The sequence below is a fragment of the Stylophora pistillata genome, chromosome 1, assembly GCF_964205215.1.
Source record: "Stylophora pistillata chromosome 1, jaStyPist1.2, whole genome shotgun sequence".
Classification (NCBI taxonomy): domain Eukaryota; kingdom Metazoa; phylum Cnidaria; class Anthozoa; order Scleractinia; family Pocilloporidae; genus Stylophora; species Stylophora pistillata.
Window position 1 is genome coordinate 37,386,166 of NC_142519.1, and position 21,028 is coordinate 37,407,193.

At 38.3% G+C, this 21,028-nt stretch overlaps 1 pseudogene; it reads left to right on the forward strand.

The window, feature by feature from the left end:
- The first annotated feature begins 9,285 nt into the window (after positions 1–9,285).
- On the forward strand, positions 9,286–9,872 carry LOC148742331 (uncharacterized; annotated as a pseudogene).
- The last annotated feature ends 11,156 nt before the right edge of the window (positions 9,873–21,028 follow it).

Below are 21,028 nucleotides of genomic sequence, written 5' to 3' on the forward strand. Positions count from 1 at the left end.
CTTTTTAAATGTCACTATTTTGATAAGAACTGTGTCTCAATAGTCTTTTGTACAGTTGTGGGCTTGGTGGCCAGGCCTTTGAACAGGAGTGAGGCTAAGGGTGACCTTGTTATGATAGAGATATTGCTGCTTTTCAAAAGAAAGTTTCTTTGTTATCATGCTAACTAGATACAAGTCTCTATCACAACAGGGTCACCCTTAGCCTCACTCCTGTTCAAAGGCTTGGCCACCAAGCCCACAACTGTAAAAAGGATTATTGACTTGAAGAAAAATAGCAAAAACTTATGGCCATTTAAGAAGCAATTTGATTAAACTGAAGGGGGAATAAAAGCTAAGAAAGCAAAAAGTTACTACAAAGTTCTTGGTGTACATTGTACTGAAACAAAAAGGCTCATATTCGACCAAGAGTTTTCCTACTTCAACTTTGCTAAAGTGAGAAAAATGTAGGGTTAAGAAGTGCAAGTTTGAGATTTTATCACAGTCAACCAGCGTTGTTTTTCCCACCCTTATAAGATGTCCAGCTTAACTTTGGATAAAAATATTTTCATTCTTTTATTTCATAACCGAATATGACGTTGATAGCCTAAATCTTATTCCTCGTAACGTTTCATAGCGATAAATGAGGGATTCCGTCTGTAACCGCCTCCCTCTGAGAAGTGCAGTGCGCCGCTGCGTAATACGAGTTAAATTGCTCAGTTGCCGAAATCTGATATCGGCGTTAGTGTTGAAAACATTGGGGCTCGAAGTCGATTTTGCCAACCACCACACTCGTAATATTAAAATTCTATTTAAAATCTGACAATAAATCCACTTGGGTAGCACACTTTGAACTGCACAGTCGCAAGACTGGTCGCAGTGGGGTTCAACCGTTCCTTTGCAATCTTTGAGTTTTCATTGCTGGTTTAGGGCTGTTTAGCTCGACTTTAGCTCATCTGCTTTGCCCGCTATATTAATTGCATGAAGAAAACAAAAACTGAAGACCTTTTAAGGTTACCGTGCACCTTCAGTTGGTGTCTCGCGTGCAAGCGATGTAGCGCGTCCGGTTTAAACTGTAGATGTCTAAACTCCATATCAAATCAAAGCTTATAGGACTGGCTATCAGACTATACCAAAAACTTTGAAAAAGATGAAGTTTCCAATTTTTTACGACTTCTACATGCGAGAGCCCGAATCACCTTTAAGAGCTACAAGTCAAAGGGAATTTGTTCGATTGCTCTCAAATTTTGACAGTAGCTAGTTTTACATATAAACAACGAAAACTTTCTCCGAATTTTTTATTCCTAAATACTTTTTTTTTCAAGAGCGATTTTTGTACGATCACTCCACATTTTTTTAATCTTATTTCAAAAATGTTGTGTAACTTTTCACTGAAATTGAATTATGGCAAATTGCAGACACGTTTTCTTAGCGCTTTATACTTATTGGTCGATTATGGCTTTCGACATCCGCCGGAAGTACAAAGTAGCGCCCTTGGGGTCCCAACAGGGAATACAATTTTTCACATTTTTCAAATTTTTGTACCTCGGGTAGGGTGGCTTGGTCCGAAACTCTATACCGAAACGCATGTTTGGAATTTCTTTGAGTACCCCTCATGTCCGGATCCCTAGAAGAGCTCCAAATCTACGACTTTGCGTTCCATTTTCTCGTAAACCGTTAAATAGAATGATTCAAAACCGAGTCTCCGTAACAGCTGGATAATCCTTCTGTGGCCTGTTGAATTTCGGTGGGAAAATAAGACCTAGAAGGTAAAACATTTTTGTCTCGAATACGACGTGGTGTAGGATCTGGAGGCCTAAGCTGCCTGCCATGTCGCATTTCTTCACTAGGGAGAGCGAGCCGAATTAACCGCCGAGGTTTGAGCGATTTTGAGGCTTTCTGGCAGAAAAAACACTTCCAAAATCTTTGGGCGATTTGCCCTTTTTATTAGGTGTCGATGTTAATTTTAAGTTTTCATCGTCGCTGCTGTTTTGTGAATCGTTAATCGACAAGCAAAACGAATCGCTCGTAGAATTTGATTCTGCACACTAAAATAGAAAGAGCAAAGAATTCAGTTTAAGTGGAGACAAACGAAGACATGGACATAAAAATATCAATTAATTTCTTCAAGGAAAAGTTTAAGAATTCGGAGTGAGGAGTCCTAAAGTCAGAGAGTCTTTAAAGAAATCAAGTTCATCTTGTGCAAATGCAGTATTCCAATTGTAACCGTCATTGTCTCTCGGCGACAAAATGAAAACACATGACCTTACTTGTGAAACCGCTAAGACTCAGGGGACCCACGCATGTGTCAAATTCTTAGGCGGGAAAATTAATTATCTTACCGACGAAGAAATCGCCTCATCCGTCTAGGTTCAGCGTTCATCAAGATCAATTTGTTGAATTTTATTCGCTCTTTTATTAAGGGAAAGTAGTGCCTTAGTTATTCTAGAACTTGAGCAGTGCCAAGGAGATCTTCACCATCGAAACCATCCTTTTCTGTAAGATAAGATACGAACAAAGATTAGTGGAGGAGTCAAGTTTGTGTAGATAAAGTTGCAATAAAATCTGTTGTTAAGGAAATTTATTTAGCAGTAGTAGTAGTAGTAGTAGTCTTTATTTCCACATGATAACAAATACATATCTTATGTTACAATTATTTGAGTAAAAAGTATATATAAAATATCTAAATATATCTAAAATATAAACTCACACAGCTAAATTGTATTTAAAAATTAAGCGATTAATGAAAGAGTTCTTGAATCTTTCTGTATTAACTTTCGGATACTGACTTCTTCGATACCTTAATTTGTAAGTCGACACTTTCCTCTCGGGTAATAGCTTACCTATCCTCTGTAAAGTCTCTTGAGAAGATCCATGCGACTGGAGGCAAGAAACACACTCCTCGCTACTGTAGTTTATTATTGAGTCCGACGCGCAAAGTCTAGCTATAGCTAGGTTCGTTCGGCTAATGAGGTACCAAGAAGAAGCTGCTGAGACGCACTAGCTAGCTAAAGAAGGACGAATTTTGGAGGGAATCGCTTTTATAACAAACTTTTAATCGTTTAAAAGTCCACAGCATAAAGCTGAGCAAAAAGTAAAAACCCTGTTCACTGTGTGTACAATTATTGCACCTTTCTGGGGCCAAATTGGTAAATCCTAATTGGCTCTTTGAAGGGCCAAATAGAAAAAAAGCTCCCGCTAAGTAGAATTCATAGGGGCCAATTCAGATTTTGGAAGGGTCGAAATGGTACTTATCTCACCCGTTTTGGCTCAAATAGTCGAAAACGAACCTTAATTGGCCAAATTGGCCCTCGATAAATTGGGACCAATTTGGCTTTTGGGATCATTTGGCTCTTCTCATTTTACAGTATACGTATACTAAATATGTCCAGTTAAGAGCTTTTATCTAAGTATGTTAAATTACTTGTATAATTCAGCTTACACTATGTGTAAGGAAAGTATAATTTTCAGTACACACATGGATAAGAAAGAGAAATATACCGAACAGTATACAATCCTTCTTCAACAAAATCATTATACATCAGTATATCGTTCCCGGCGTATACAGAATGTATAATGCTTCATTCCACTATATTTGGCATTTCATGCAGTGTTTGCTAAACTCATCCGATATACTTCTATCCAATAAAGGGGTTTGCACTACACAACTGGTAGGTTTTCTTCAAAAAAGCCGACTCTGTTAGTGATGGAATCACTTCGTTCCCAACATGATCTTGGGTCTCTTATTTCTATAGCAACTAACGTGGCGCAACGTTACGGTGAGTTCTCTAATGGCGTTGCCCCCTCTTTTAGCTTCTTCTTTTAAACAATCTCCAGCCTTTTTCGCTTCCGCGATATAGCTTTATTCAAATTTGACTGTTTCCCCCTAACTTCGGAAAAATCAATCCAGCTTTAAATGAAATATTCTCTCTTGGAATATTACCATCCTTGCCTCAAAAAGTTACATTAAAGAATCTGGAATTAATTGCAGATTCTTTAAAGTAATGAGCTCTGGAATGTCAGGGAACACGGAACATCGGAACAAACAACCGCGTTTTTTGATTTCGCAAGGAGATTTACATAAAAACAAATCAAGCATTTCAAATCTAAATAGATAGTGGGAGTTTTTCTAAAATGCTTTGGCTGCTTGTTCGGCAGGGTGAAAATCTGTCGGGAATATCGTTCAGACGTTTGAAAAACCTAGACTTGGTGCAGAAAAATGAAAAGAACAAAATGTTGTGACAACATGACGCCCAAGTCATTCTAAATACTGAAAGAAATACTTAAAGGGCACTACTCTCATGACTGTTATTATCGACCCCTTGATCGAAAAGGGACAACAAAAATGAAATAAGTAGCATCATGTGTACGGGCTGGAACAAAAGGTGACATATTGCCAAAGAGAATAAATGGTGTAGGAAAACAAACGGATTTTCTTTTCTCTTGAAAAGGACTTTGGACCGCTGAAAGACCCTTACCGACTAAACGGCCGAGTGCGCATTGCAAAAACAAAAAAATAAGATAAATGAATTAAATTATATACGATGAAAAAAGGCATATAAAAAAAATAAGGTCACCATTATCATTTTAGGGTAGTTGGTACCGAATAGTGAAAGGTGTAATGATTTAGAAAGTCTCCAGCAGAGGGTTGACGGTTTTTCCCGGACTTTTGTCCGGGGTCTCGATTTATTATTGGTTATTACTTATTTTTCCTGGAGCGCGGAGACCTTTATGAATTTGTCGACATCCGCACCTAGATCACTCAAAACGAACCATGAGTTACTTCTGGCAGCCGTTTCAGCGGACAAGAAATGTTTTTGGCAATAAATTTCGACGACAGAAGTATTGTACAGAGAAAATAAAGCTTCAAAAAAAGAGCGACAATCGAACTATAACGAAAGCATTTTATATCAGTGTCTCGCTTTTGCACTTTCGTTCTTTAGGTACTCGAACATCACGTTCTTCAGGCTCTGACTTTCAATGCCCAGAGCCTGTGCAGCCAAGGAATACAAGCAATCCCCGTCCTCAGATGGATTGAATGTCACTTTAAGCCCTTAATTCTCTAGTTTGTTTTCCATATCTGGCATTGCATGTTTCAAAAGACACCCAACAAATCGAAACAGAGATTAATTAGGAAGGAGAACGCAGTCAAAAATCCTTACCCCACGAACTTTATAACGCACTGAAACACGCGCATGGATGCGAGAAAGTGATAAAGGGAGGAAACGCCCGAGTTAACTTGCGGACATTTCTGACGACAAGATACAAGTAAAATAATAAAAATAACTTGGTAAATGACTGAATAATAGATACCACTAACTTTTTCTGAACCCTGGACATTTTACCCACTACCCTTGACCCTCGACAAAAACCTAACTCAATCTCTTTTGAAGGCCGAAACTTTGATGTCTGTTTTCACGCGAGTTAACTTTAGTTAAACGAATTGCAAGGGCATGGAGTTTTGTTGGATTTTCATGAAACTTGGTCAGAACATTCATTGGATACTAGCTAACGCACAAAAATGCGTGAGGCTTTAACTGAACCGACTGATTATTTTCCTTTGTCCAACTTCAATAAAGATTCTCTCGCGAGCCAATAGGAATATCGGAAAAGCCTCACATCCTTTTCTAGCCTTTCGTCTGCTGAATGATACGGTCCAACTTGTCTGGTTGTCCGCGGTAACGCAAAGACTGGTACTTCAGTTAAACAAACACCATCAGTTTTGTCTTTAACGGCTTGCACGTGACTACCGAAACAAAACCAATCAAAGCTTTTATTATTTTCGCAATCTATACGCTATAAGCGCTAGCTTTACCGTGATAGGTAGTTTTTCATGGTTTCTTTTATAGAAGCACGACTGGCACGCTTTTTCCGGAGGCTACCCTAAATCAACTGTCTTGCGAAAAAATCTAGCTGACCCTCAGATTTAGTCTGTCTTGACTGTTTCGGGTTTGAGGACTGAGTAACGGCTTCGAAAATTTAAAAAGTAAGGGAGTGTAAGGTTTCTTTAATTCACTTACTTTGTCAAAGAATTGTGTCAATTGACTTACTTAGGAGATGATATACACCTAGTGTGGGCGATTGTTCCATATACTAGACGAAGGAAACGTTCTAAAGAGGGAAAAGATAGAATGTCTCTTAACCACAGTTGTCAGTGAAATAAGCCATTTAACATTTTCTGATTATGCGTTTAGGCGAATATTGTAATACTGAGAATGGCATTTTAAAAAGTGAGTATAATAAGAAGCCTGGAGGCTGGCTTTTCAGTCTTTAGATCCAAAGATTCCCCGAGATATAGGACTGTTTATATCGAGCAGTAAAAATGGTAAGATCTAGAAAAACCTTTAAACTGATCATTTGAAAGTTATCAGTCAGCTGCGTTTTTGATGTTTGGCGTCAAAAACCTTTCTTCATTGAGTTTAATTTGGGAAATGTGAACAGTGTGTGTGCCGCGTGCGCAGTTGAATAAAGAGCGTCCTTGATTGGAAGTCAAATTCAAATCGATTTTAAAACCATTGGATCCGCCACTGGAAAACATCACTTGAACTCGACAAACCTGACGGAAACAATCAGTTGCACCGCTTCAAGGAAAGAAAAGGTCAATTCAGATCAGTGGTATCTGAATAATCTTTAGTTATCTCAGTCCAGTTAATTCTCTTCCCATCTTAATCGCTATCTCAGAGATAATTTCGTTCGGGTGCCGCACGAATATAACCTGAGAGTGACATCCACTACAATGTTAGACCGGGTTTGAACGATCAGGGTATGCCATTAAATTACATTTTTAGCGATAGTCATTTATTCAGCAACACATTCGGACAGAAACGATTTCATCAGTGGAGATCTAAACCGCCACAACTCCATTGTCCTTCATGCTACACTGATGCCTGGCTTTTAAATTTTAGGTGATTGATACCCTTCCATACCGAAATTAAGATGGAGTCTCTTGTTTGCTTAAATCAGCAATCCTGCGAATAAAGAGTCTTGCTGACTCTTGGAATTTGTCAATCACGACTATTTTGGCTTTGAAGACTAGCTAAGGGCTGAGTTAATTTAAAAAATAAGATAGTACTGTATCCCACAATTTAAAAAATTAGATAGTATCCCATAATCTTAACAAATAAGATAGTATCCTACAGACACTCGTCGCCGGCTATCCGCTGAGGGGATAATATACACCCAGTGTGGGCGATTCTCTCATATGCTAGGCGAAGAAAACATTGCAATACTCCCTTTTCAAGTTCTTAGTGTTCATTTGGAGGACCGCTGAAAAATGCTTGCGGGCGGACTGGAAACGAGGCTAACACAGCGTAATGTTTACGTAGAAAGAGAAGAAGAGTGAGAAAATTCGTATATCGTGCATAATATTGATCTTTTAAGTTAATAAAACAGCTTGAAAAACTTCGCTCTGCGCTGGAATAAGTCTAAGAAAGCTATGGCGCAATCAAGAAATAGAAAAAGTTCGGGTTTCGGCCGAAATTGTGCTTGTTTTGGTGCTCAAATGCACAATACTCTCAGAAAGATGGCGCTTCAACTGGACTTAGCATGTTGAAGTTCCCGCAAAGGAATCCACAACGAGATCGATGGTGTAACTTGAAAAAAAGAAAGCATGGAAGAGATGGTTTTTATGTTAATAGTTTTACAGTAATTTGCGAAGAACATTTTAGACGTGAAGACATGTACAAGCCTCCCGGCGGCACAAGATCTCGCCTCAAAAATGGCACCGAGCCTTTGATCTTCCCATGGAAGACTACTTCTGATTCAAAGCCGAAACGACGCATGTTAGTTCGTCAGAGGCCGGACGGCAAGTACTTCTTTGAGTAATGCACATGAAGAGCAAATGGAACTAGAAAGTCTTGACGATGTGTGGCTATCACGCTCAAGCAATTCGTCGTCTATAAACATTACACTAGGAGCAAGTCCAGAAATTCCAGAAGGTATTCGGACAACTCGCCCCCTGGACAATTAGCCCCAAACGATTAGCCCCCAGTCTTTGGACGATTAGCCCCCTGTCTCTGGACTATTAGCCCCCAAACCACCATCCTTGAAATAAACTATGCTCTTGCTGTTTACTTTACGAACGTTTCCCTATCATGTATTTTGAACTAAACAATGTTCTTGTTATTTGCTTCTTACGAACGTTTCCCTATCATGTATTTTGAAATAAACTAGGGTCTTGTTATTTGCTTCTTACGAACGTTTCTCCGCCGAGCGTGTCGAATTATAAAGTATATTTTACAAAAGTAAACTGTGTTCCTTCTGTTTACATATTTTGCGAATGTTTCTTCGTCATGTTGTCTATTTCGAAAACTTAAATGGGAAAGGAAAGAAACCAGGAACGAAACTTCGAAACTTTAACTTATTAGCGACAACTTGTTAGTGTCAATGGAGGTTTGTTTATTTCAAACTCGCCACGCGCATTGTGCGAACTTTTACTAATTATTATCTATTTGTTTATTGAAAACCCATGCGCAATGTGCGAACGTTTACTCATTCTTGTTTGCTTATTTCAAACCCATGCACAAGGTGCGAAATTTTATTCCTTGTTGTTTATTTCAAAGCCACGCAAAATGCGCTAACTTTTACCAATTACCCACGCGAAACGTGCGAACTTATGTAAATCTGACGTGAGACATTTCATTCATCCCAATTCAGTGCTCATTGTTTTCTAAATTAACGATTCCTCCAATCAAATGGCGTGTTTCGTTCGAAGTCAAATCCTTGACCCTTGGGATGTGTATAAAAGAGATTTTTCGATTGTGGATACTCGTATTAGCTTATTCAGCAATAACTGATCACAGCTGCCCCTGTACATCCTGATCCAGGTACTTCACCAGGAGGCTACTTTGGTCAACATGCAGATCCGTCTGGTTTCAGACAAAAGCTGAGGAGACAACAGCGGTCAACCTACCCGAACAATGCAGAGAAGACTCTTCGACCTCTGGACTCGACATGAAGACGGCCAAAGGAACTCAAATGAACTTCTGGAGGCTTGTCCTCACCTCGTGCAACCCATGTAAATTAAACTAAGTAAATTTTGATAAAGATAACCATTCACAAAAAAACCCTTCTTCAGGAGCCACAAACTCATAATAGTCAATGACCAAAAGATGAACGTAACTTCTCCTTTACATTAACTAAGAATGGGGGCTACTCGTCTGGGGCTAATTGTCCAGGGGGCAAGTTGTCTGACATTCGTCCAGAAGAATCACAAAGTAATGGTGAAAGGAGCATATATATTGGACACTTTTCAAAAATTTTACTACTTGGAGTAACTGTCTGTGTCTGGAACGATAAAGACTGATTTTTCCCTTTCGTTCACAATCCGATGTGTTGTGGAACATGCCATTAGAGTTTTCTCGTTATCCAAGCACTAGAGTCATTATTGATTGCACAGAAGTGTTTATTGAAGTGCTATCTTCAATGAAATCTCAGTCAGAAACGTGGTCGAACTACAAGCGCCATAACACTTTCAAAGTGCTTGTAGGTGTGTCTCCCAATGGCCAAGTTATCTTTATTTCCAAACTGTGGGGAGGAAGAGTCTCTGATAAAGTCATCACTCAGCAATCTGGGATTCTTGATTTGGTTGATGCTAGAGACATTATAATGGATTTCATATAAAGGATATTTTACCACCAGGCGTCGATCTGAATTTTCCCCCCTTCAAAGGTACAAGGCAGCAGTTGACTGCAAAATAAGTTGAGGAAACAGCCAAGATTGCTTCCGTCAGAATTCGTGTCGAAAGAGCAATCGGTAGAATAAAGAAATACCACATACTTGATGGAGTCATGCCAATCAATCTTGCCCATGTTGCAGAACAGATTTGTACAGTTTGCAGTTACTTGACAAACTATCTACCTCCACTTCTTGAGCCAGGTCACACCGATAACACATAAAAACACTTAATGCTTCATCGCAATACTTTTTGAACACTTAAACCATGGTATACTTTGTGGATGTTGCTTAGAAGTAGGACTATTGATTTTCTCTGCTTACATTATACTAAGTATTTTATGTATACCACTCTGTTCATATTTTATGCCAAAGAAACTCAGATACAGTATATATCAAAGGATTGGAAATATAAATAATAGTTAAAAAATCCTATCTACTAAGTATACATTGATCATTGCGATAATGAGTGTTCAGACTGAACAGCTGTGAAAAACAATGTTGTTATATGTCTAGAAACCATGTTTGTTTCACAGGTTTAATGTGAACACTTAGACTTCATAATTACCGTAATCACAAAACATTGAATAGAAATCTTCACTATTATAATCTATGGGTATAGTTATTAATTATTCACTTGCAAACATAAACATTGAGTGGAGTTATTATTTAACAATCACTGAGAAACTTATTTTTTAAACTGCAATCCTTTGAATAAAACATTTTTACATTATTAAAGTGAGAGAAGAAGATTTTGGGAATTTTTCTTATTTTGAAAATGTTTTCTTACTTTACTGTTGTAAAATATTAGATTGAATATTATTTAAAACATAAATATTTATTGATCAGCCATCCAAACACAAATGTTGCAAAAGTTATATCTGTACTGAATATAAGAACACTTACAAACATCTCATCCAAGGTCTGTTCACAAGCAAGCTATTAGAAATCACTAGTTACTCAACAAGAAAATGATTGCATATGACAGTTTTTTAGTGTCTTGACTCTAATTTATTTAAACTAACTAATTATGAGGACCTTAGACTTTTAGATTGTCCATAATAAGACCAGCCATAATGTCTGTACAGGGGAACTCCTCGTTTCACTCGCCTGGTGAGAACCTCTGGCAAGAAAGCCCTCTTGTAGGAGTACATCAAAGCAGGCATTGCTTCCTTTAGCCACCATTTACGGTCAAATTTAAGTCTTTGGACAGCAACATCCTCATGGCCAAACCACACAAGAAAGTCCACCCATGGAAGATTACAGACATACATTTGTCCTTGGATCTGAAAAAAATATGCATGCGCTCTTTTTAAAACTGGGTGTCCATCTACAAGTTTGAGATAAAACTATCACTGCAAGCAAGCCTCTGTGACATTCATACCACGCTTGGAGTGAGGACATTTAACTTCAAGTCCTCCTTCTGTTCCATTTGTGGAGGAGAGATCATACACCAGTCTGTCTAAGCTGGCTCCTAGACCTGCTGTTTTCTTGGATATGTATGTACCCACTTCAGTCACTGTAAGCTTGGTATTGCCTACTAAATGATGAAGAGCAACATAGCAGTCCACAGCATCCTTTTCATGTTGTATCCCATAGTCAAGTGATGGAACAACTTCTTGTTTTTCTTTTATGTACATTATATCTTTCAGAAGGAGGTCTGGCTCTTTCCTTCTAATAATAGCTTTCTTAAAGTTGAAAGCAGTTAGAACGGTTTCTCGCAACTTTTTTCATGTATTGTTCTCATTCTGACCTCTAGTTTCTCTTTCAATATATTTCATTTCCTCATCAGATATTTCTTGTCCTTCAACGCAACAGTCAATAATTTGCTTAAATGCTTTGCTATTAATGTTATAGTCATCATTGAATGGAACATCTCAGTAACAAACTTTAGCATGCTCAAGCTCATTTACATCAGTTGCATCATTGGGAATGGTCTCATGGACTCGCAGTTACTCTCAATTTGAATTGAAAAAGAATCTGATGGCTTAATATTGTGAAAGAAAAAATAGCTGCTGCTTTGTAAACAGTTAGACAGTTTTTCTCCTATTAATGCTAAAGCTTGAGTGTCTACATCCCTATCTGCTGGGGCACGTGGGTCATAACTTGTGATCTTGGCACTCGATGTTGTGGCTTTGCCATATCTTTCTGAAATACAATCTTTTCAATTGGACTTGGTTCCACTTTCATATTCCTGGGAACTTTCCAGCTGCATAATTTTGATGTGCATGATACTGGTTGGTCCTTTTCTCTCAGGCCAGAGCGGTTGAAATCCTCTATGGCAAATATAATTCCTCCAATGTGGTTACATCGGCGCATTCCAGTCTCACCTCTCCTAGCAAATATAAAACAGTCCACATTTTAGAATTTTAGATTTAATCCTCAATTTCTTTACATAATGTACTTCAACATCTTTTCTAATATCAGAGAAAATACTTCATTGTTAAAATAGATAAAACGCAAACAATAGGAAGAGATACTTAAGTTCTGAAAAGAGATCATTATTCTTTGGGCCAAGCCAAACTTGCACCATTTAAAGGCAAGAAAAGCTAATAATACTATTGTACTTTTGGAAAGAGAATAACCCATCAATTATTGACGAGGTATTTGAGGCTCCCAAATGGCAAGTTTTATCTTGAAATCATAAAAAAATTCTTATTAGTACTTACCCCGCATGACACTTTCGAGCTGCCTTTACTATATCGTTGTTCGTTCGAGTATAAACCAAAACAGACTTGTATTTGTCGGATTTCATAGAGGCCAGAGCCTCTGCTATAACAAATGCATGGCTGTCTTTTTGGAAAAGTTGAAGATCCTTGATGTGGCCTTCTTTGAAAAGGTTGAAGGCTTTCAACTTTTTGTATCCAGCGCTTGCTGACACATGGAGGTTGCTGTATTTCAATGTCTTCTTCCCAAGATAATCATAGAGTTGGACAAACGGAAACGCGGGTAGTTCTTTCAGGTCTTTGCTCCACACGCAATTATTAGCTTCCCTAATGACTACTACATAAGTAACATCAGCTGTACAGGATGTAGAAGGCACAGAGAAGTTGTTGTATCAATCAAAGGACCGCCTTTCGATCGTTCGACAAGAACGAAACAACGTAGGACAAGATCTTCTTTTTTTCCGCTTGTTGGCTCGCCAAAATTCCTCAAGATCGCCTTCAGCTCTTCTAATTTGAGTTTTCTTAAATCGTTTGTAGATTTTAAATTATTTAGATTGCTAAAATTATCGCTTGAAGTCATGTGTGAAGTTGTAAACAACAGTTTGCAGAGAAAACTACGCGAAACACGCTGTGTTAGCCTCAATCTGACGACTCGGCCAGCCGTGAGGGAGACTGTGACCGAATTATGGCGGGAATAGTATCCGGTGACACTCATCGCCGGCTATTCGCTGAGTGGATGATATATACCTAGTGTGAGCGATTCTCTCATATGCTAGGCGGAGAAAACACTACAATTATAACGAGTGAAAAGATGACGTGTTTCCCCATGATTTTCAATGAAATAAGGCATTTAACATTTTCAGGGTATGCGTGCTGGCGAAAATTGTATTACCGTGAACGACTTTAAATTAAGTATACTTCGAAACATTTCGAGGCTAACTTTTCAGTTCTAAGATCCAAAGAGTCCTCCAGATCCAGAACTGTTTGTGACGAGCAGAATAAAAATAAGGAGATCTGAAATACCTGAACTGAAACCGTTTGAGGGTCACCGATAGGCTTAGATAAATTTTAACGGCATAATTTTGGGAATAATGATCAACATACTTCCGGCATGAATACTAACACTCTTGAGCGTAAATGCGTCAAATGCGTTTCTATTACTTTGAAAAAGACGTTTTTGGGGTCTTTTTCAGCATATACGTTTGAAACGGCATTTCTCAATACTACTCTTCTCACACTTTTTAGACTAGGTTACCTTATTAAAAGCTTGGCTACTGCCTCACTTACTCAATAAGACATAAATACGTGTAGCATAAGAATTTGGTCCGATAAGGTGATCATTTTTTTGTGCTAAGTTGCAGTAAGCCGCTTTGAACATCCTGTTATTATTACCTGTTGGCATAATGCTACATTTTGAGAGGTCACGTTAAAAAGTATACAATGCTCAAAGTTTCGAATATGATGTATCTGGCCGCATTCACTGATTAGCTGCTTATTTATGGTTGACGTTAAAATCGTTCTTCTTCGAAAGGTTTAGTTTTCTACCGTTTGACCGCTGACGTAAACACCACTTCGACTCTCTAGTGCGGGATTGCTAATTATGCCTTCGTGAACGGCTGTGACTTTTATTCCTGTGGAACGAATCGTATTATTACTATTTTATGCTAAACATTACTGTATTTTCTTTACTGGCTATCATTGGGCAGAATGCCCATTGTCAAAACGTACCATTTTTTAGCGCAATTTCGACTAAACGTCTTCAAACTGAAATGGATAAAGGTTCCCTTTGGCCAATTTTCAAAATTAAGACAGATTCTGCTAGAGTAAAGATTTATCAGTCTGTCGTTTGCTGTGTATTGATTTTTCGAGGGTATTGAGGTTTTTCAGAAAATCGCTCTCGAAAATGACTTCATACTAAAAATTCCCGAAATTAGTGTATTTTCAAGAGCAAAATGACAATACTTCTACTTCAAAGAAATCGTTCATTTTAGTGTAAATTGCTGATACATCTGTAATCTCAAAAAAGCCGTGCGCTGATCGAGAAGCACGCAATTCTAAGATTACAAGAATGTGTTTTACGAACTCTTTTGGGCTGATTTTGACCCATTCTTTTCTAATTTAGGACTCTTAACGTTCAAATTTGCCGCTTTATCGTTATTGAATAATTACTGACGTCCACCATTCTGTCCGATGATATACTTTGCATAAAAATAACGAACATTTAACAGCGAATGTTTGAATTGACCGAGTGAAAATCGAAAAATGTAGCACATGATCGGAAAATTGAAAGCCTTCATACTTTTCCCAGAGATACCATATAGTGAAATTAGAAGCGTCGTAAGGTTTTTTTTCCCAGACCTGCTTCTTTATCCTAGAAATCCACGAAAACTGAAACGAGTGTCCGTAGCCGTAAAATGGCGGAAATCAGTGCCCCGAGTAGAGGCAAATGAACTTTGCTCATGAAAAGCGCAAAAGAGAGCAAGCTCGTATCAATTTGACAAATTTGTAGAGGAGGAATTGAGGTATGACTTAAGTCTAAAACGGGACCGTTTCATTTAATTTTGACATTACGGAACGCTTTTAAAAATCACCCATATTTCAAAATCCAAATATCGTATTTTGTAGCACATTTTCAATTATCATTTTCACCATGCGGTATAACTCGGAATCGGTTCATATTAAGCTAATGATAAGTGGAAATAGTGTTGTTTTCGAGGATATAAAAATTAATTTGGGGCTTTTTCATTTCCGCACAGAAAAAGCAGGCTGAACTTTGTGAAAATTGCAACATCGTCAGATAGGTCACGACATAATCCGATTAGGCACCCCGTGGTTAAATCCGGAACTCCGAGCACATTTTAGAAGTTAGCACCGTGGTCGATCAGGAGATTAATACAGTAAGCTAGCCCTTTATAGCTAACCACGGCAGATTGGTTTTTATCTCTGCTTTCGTTTCAAATTCTCATCCATTTCCAATGGCGGAATTGTTTACAATAACACATTCCTTAAGCTAGCGGAGGGCGTCTGTTTTTCTTTGCATATTCGAACACCTGTAAGTCCTAAGAAAGTTCTGGGGTAAACTTCAGCTTTATTTTGGACTTGAAAGAGGACAATTCAATCATTTATAACGGCAGGTCAAATGTTCTTTGCCGAAGACGTTGAAAACGGGAAGCAATCTGATACTTCTATAAATTCAACATAATCAAACGTTTGTCACGCAAGGTCGAAATATTTACGCTCACAATAACACATTGGATTGTTCCTTTAATGCGGTTTTTTGGGCCACGAGAATAACACTTTTAAAAACTTAGTTATTAGATAAATATTGAATATGTTAACTTGGAAGAGTGTTTCACTGAAAAGTAGAGATACAACTGTGGGAGGACTCGACCCCCCCCCCCCCCTCCCCCTCCCATATATGTTAACTATTTTTAGCTGAAAATCATTAGACACAGTCGTGAGTGAAAGAAGACACTGTGGCACGATTTTTCATGGTGATTAATTATCAAACAAATGACATCGTTAGATGGAGGGATACTAAAAGTATTATGTTAGAAGAAAAAAAACTTAATAGATCAATTCAAAGCTTCAAAATCGCCTCCCTGGAGGAATTCTAACTTTTGGCAGGACAGTTTTGAGGTAAATCCGAGCATTCTGATTAGTTCTTACTTGGTCTGGAGTCTGCCATACGGACCATTTCCACGAAAGCGGTCATCAGCCGTTCATTTTTGTTCGCGAAAGCCGAGATATTAAAATTAGAGAGATTTTCCCGAACACCATGATAAATACTAAGTAACATCGCTTGCTTGAGCTGTATTGGGAATTATTGGCCCTAGGTATTTTTGTACGGACCTCGCTGCGCTCGCTTTATACGACCAGGATTTTCGGCCACTAATCCTCAGTACGGCCCTCGCACTTGGTTAGTAAGGAGTAATTCTTTGCGGCAACTGCTCATTTGTCTACCTTTCCACAGCCTCTGTAATTAAGAAGGTGACACTTCGATCAAGTCTCTGTAAGCAAACAACAAATTAAAAGAATATCCGGAACAAAGTACCGCGCCATTGTGGCAGTTTGACTAGACCGGCGCTTTGCAGCATTTTGGAAATCTTCCTTGAAACGATAATTTTTGACAATTAAAAGTTCAAAAATGGGCTAGCTGGAAAATTGTTCTCAAAAATGCCTTCCTAATTCTGCGATTAGGCGTGCGCGTTTTTCCTCAGTTTAGCATGGCTGGATAACACTTTTAGAATGCACGGTATCTTTGTGACCCTCTCCTTCATCCAACGCCTTAAAAATCAGAGATGCTCGGAACTGGTGATCTAGTCTGATTGCTGGAAAGTGTGTTAAGAATTGGCGCTCGATCTGAAATTAAATCTGTTTCGGCCTGAACATCGGTATTGCCGACAGTCTTTAGGTGTTCAGAAATGACTTTACGGCACGACATCAGCTGAAATATCAAAGGTCATCAAAAGAATTACCTTTTCTCGACTTGGTTGTTTTAATTTGAGAACAGTTTCCAGCCCAATAAATTTACGTGAGTTTTTGCAACTAGAACTCTCAATTTGGGAAGAACGTTCTTAACTCAGCCAAGATTCTTTGTTTGTAGTAGTGATTTCAAGTGGCACATTGTTTATCATACACTTATCCTCAGGTCTAGTTCACCCTATCTATTTCCTTCTGTTTCCAGCTCCATACTTGATATTATTCTCCTATTTCAATCATTTTGTACTTTGCCAGTATTTTGCCTTTACTCTGACTTTGATCCTTTCCCTAATCTTCTTTTCTAAAACTATTTGTTGTTTTGTGTTCTGCTTATTGGCTCTTCTAAGTAATGTCACTATTACATTCAACTCTACATGAGATCCCCGCACCTAGGTTAACAAGTTTCACAGCAATGACTAGCTGATAAGAAAAATGATCGTATAAACAGGATTTTTAGAAAACCTTCTTCATCGATATTCGTGGCCGTAAAATTACAAGATGGAAACTAGATTGAAATAATTTCAGCCTTGCGTGACAAATGCTTGAGTGTGTCACATCTAAACACAGATTACTTCCCGTCTTCAACGTCGTCGGAAAAGAACATTTGACTTACCGTTATAAATGATTGAATTGTCCTCTTTCAAGTCCACAATGACACTCAAGTTTACCTCACAACTTTCTTAAGACTTGTAGGTGTTCGAATACGCAAAGAAAAACAGACGCCCTTCGTTAGCTTAAGGAATGTGTTATTGTAAACAATTCCGCCATGGGAAATGGATGAGAATTTGAAACGAAAGCAGAGATAAAAACCAATCTGCCGTGGTTAGCTATGCAGGGCTAGCTTACTGTATTGATTTCCTGATCGACCACGGTGCTAACTTCTAAAATGTGCTCGGAATTCCGGATTTAACCATGGGGTGCCTAATCGGATTATGTCGTGACTAATATGACGATGTTGCGATTTTCACAAAGTTCAGCCTGCTTTTTCTGTGCGGTAATGAAAGGCCTCAGATTAACTTTTATATCCTCGAAAACAACACTATTTCCTCTTATCATTAGCTTAACATGAACCGATTCCGAGTTATACCGCATGGTGAAAATGATAATTAAAAATGTGCTACAAAATGCGATATTTGGATTTTGAAATATTGGTGATTTTTAAAAGCGTTCCGTGATGTCAAAATTAAATAAAACGGTCCCGTTCTAGACTTAAGTCACACCTCAATCCCTCCTATACAAATTTGTTAAATTTATACGAGCTTGCTTCTTTTGTGCTTTTCATGAGCAAAGTTTATTTGCCTCAGTACCAGGGGCAATGATTTCCGCCATTTTACGGCTACCGACGCTCGTTTCAGTTTTCGTGGATTTACTATGATAAAGAAGCAAGTCTGGAGAAAAAAACCCTATCAAGTTTCTAAGTTCACTATAAGGCATCTCTGACTGAAATATGAGGACAGTCATTTTTCGGTCGATGTCCAGGCCCCGATTGTTCGATAGACAGATAACGCTATACACTGGATAAATCTCTATCCGGTGGATAGCGCAGTACGTTTTGGTAACACTTATTCGCTGGATTAAGATTTATCCGTTGGATAGCGTTAACCGCCCTTTGAGCAACCGGAGCCATGGCATGATGTGGTATTTGTGATGATATGAACTAAGCTCCAGGCAAGCAGTTAGTTCAAATTGTCTCAATCCTACTGCAATTTTCTTTTAAGAGTTTGGAAAGCGTTAATTACAGAAATTATCTTGTTTTTGCCTAAGATTTTTCCTAAGAAAACCGAAAGCTGACTTGTCCACATACTGCGCTAATTTGAGATTTCGGCTGAAAAAAGGGCCGCTCATTGGAGTGAGGGCGCTTAATAGAGGTGGGAGGTGGGGCGAGTTCAAAGCTTTATCTTACTGAGCATTTCTAACTTTCTGATGTGATGATTTCTCTTTGACAGGGACTTATCCCATAATCAATTAAGGGACCTACCCCCAGGAGTTTTTCGCACTGTTCGGCATCTCTTCAAACTGTAAGTACCAATCAACATAAATCTTTATTCACTACTGTAACATCCACACAAGTGAGTCGAGGGCTCATAACTGTCTCATGCAGAAATCCACCAGCTGGAAATGAAAAATATGCAATCGGTGGAGAAAAGAAATCCACATTGAGCAGTAAAAGACCATCTCATTCATCATGTATCCTCCCCACCCACCCCCCTCCCCACCCACCCCCCTCCCCACTTCTTTTTGCAAAAACCATCATCCGCCAAACGAGGACTATAATTTGGCCTCAAAATCAAATTCAACCTTGTATCGGGGGGGGGGTGGGTGGGTAGGGAAGGAAAACACCAAGCAACCAAGTAAGTTAAAGTGAACAGAGACTTTTTGCCATCTTATCTCAGGATATTAGTGGTTTTTAGCTCCCAAGAGCAGGTCTTACCAGAGCTCAGTCTCGACATGATAATCTTGTCAAAATTTCTCACTCAAGGTTACGGTTTGTAGGAAATTAACGGTGTGGATAAAAAAAAACAGTGCGTGAGAAAATATGGGTCAAAAAACCTAGTGAAATATTTTCACTTCCTCAGCATGCAGTTACATTAAGAGTACTGCGGTTTGGTCAGTCTTATTTTTAATTTAGTTTTTGTATTAGTTTCCTTCTATGTTGTGGGGAAATTAAATAGGTTTCGGGCGCATTAATCATTTCGTGGATCGGTTTAATTCGTCTATTTAACTTGGTAAGAAAAGTTTCTGTTTTACTACATATAATCGTTATTAATATCATTTAATCTTGCGCGTCAGCTCAATGTGCACTCTACTGTTATGTCTATCGGTTTCTTTCATCCCGATCCGTCCTTGGTCTTTATACTAGAATTATCACACCTCTACGAAAGTTGTCTCACTATTTTATGACTAGAAATGAAATTATTTTAAACCTCTTTCATCATACCAACATTTCTTAAGTTACCTTAGCAAAGCAATATATCTGAGAACTCAATCACTAAGTACAGTACAATGTTGGCTCCAAACGTGCAGAATCACACGCTCATTTGACCATATCATTCAGATAATCATTGTCAAACTCGCTCCAATCTGTATACTAAGAAAGAGAATCTTTTTTCAACATATTGATTTAATTAATTCACGATCTTTCAACAAGAGGTCTGTCAAGAGGTCTTGTCACATACTTGATTTCTACTAAATTTGCTCATTAGCTAACTTTTGATTTACAAAGTCTTCAAATTTTCACTTTCTAAAAATAACATTTTGTTCCGAACCTTATTTTCGACGGTTTCGTGGAGAGGTATAAAACAGGTCACCTCCCATAATGTCGAAGTCCTTTGGCGGACAAAAAAGAGACGTTAAAAGCTTCTCTCTTACTTTTTCGCGTCTACCTCAACACCAATCTTTTAAAACTGTTCACTGATTCCATGTAAGTCACTTTGGAAAAATTGTGGGAACTGTTGGGAGCCACACACATGTACAAAGTCAAGAGAAGCTCTCTTGACAGGATACATATATCTATAGTTTAGTCGGATTTTGATGAAAATTGGTCAGAACATTCGTTCGAAACCTTTTCTTTTGTCCAACTTCAATATAGATTCTCTCGAGAACCAATTGAAATATCGGAAAAGGCTCACATCTTTTTCAGCCTTTCATCAGTTGAGTGCAGGGATACAGTTTAATTAGTTTCTTTGGATGTCCGCGGTAACGCGAAGGCTGGTAATTCAGTTAAACAAACACCGTCAGTTTTCTCTTTGAAGGCTTGCACGTGCCTACCAAACAGAACCTATCAAAACTTTTGTTGTTCTCAGAATCTGTACGCTATAAGCGCTAGTTTTTCATAGTTTCTTCTATAGAAGCACACGTGGTACGATTTTTTCAGGCTCTATACGTCATAAGTGCCTGCTTTGCAGTAATCCGAGATCGAAGATCAGGCGAAGAAATCTAGCGGATTCTCAGAATTAGTCCGTCTTGACTGTTTCGGTTTTGAAGATTAGTAAAGGCTGAGAAAATTTAAAAAGAGAGTACAAGGTTTCTTTAATTTCATTTTCCCAAAGACATGTGTCAATTTATTTGCTTAAGAAATGATATACACTTATAGCTATTCTGGGCGACTCTTTTTCCTGTTAGACGGATGGAATGTTTTCCAAACCAAAGTTCTCAGAAATAAGCCAGTTAACATTATCTGATTACGCGTTTAGTGGAATATTGTAATACCGAGAATGACTTTTTAAAAGTGA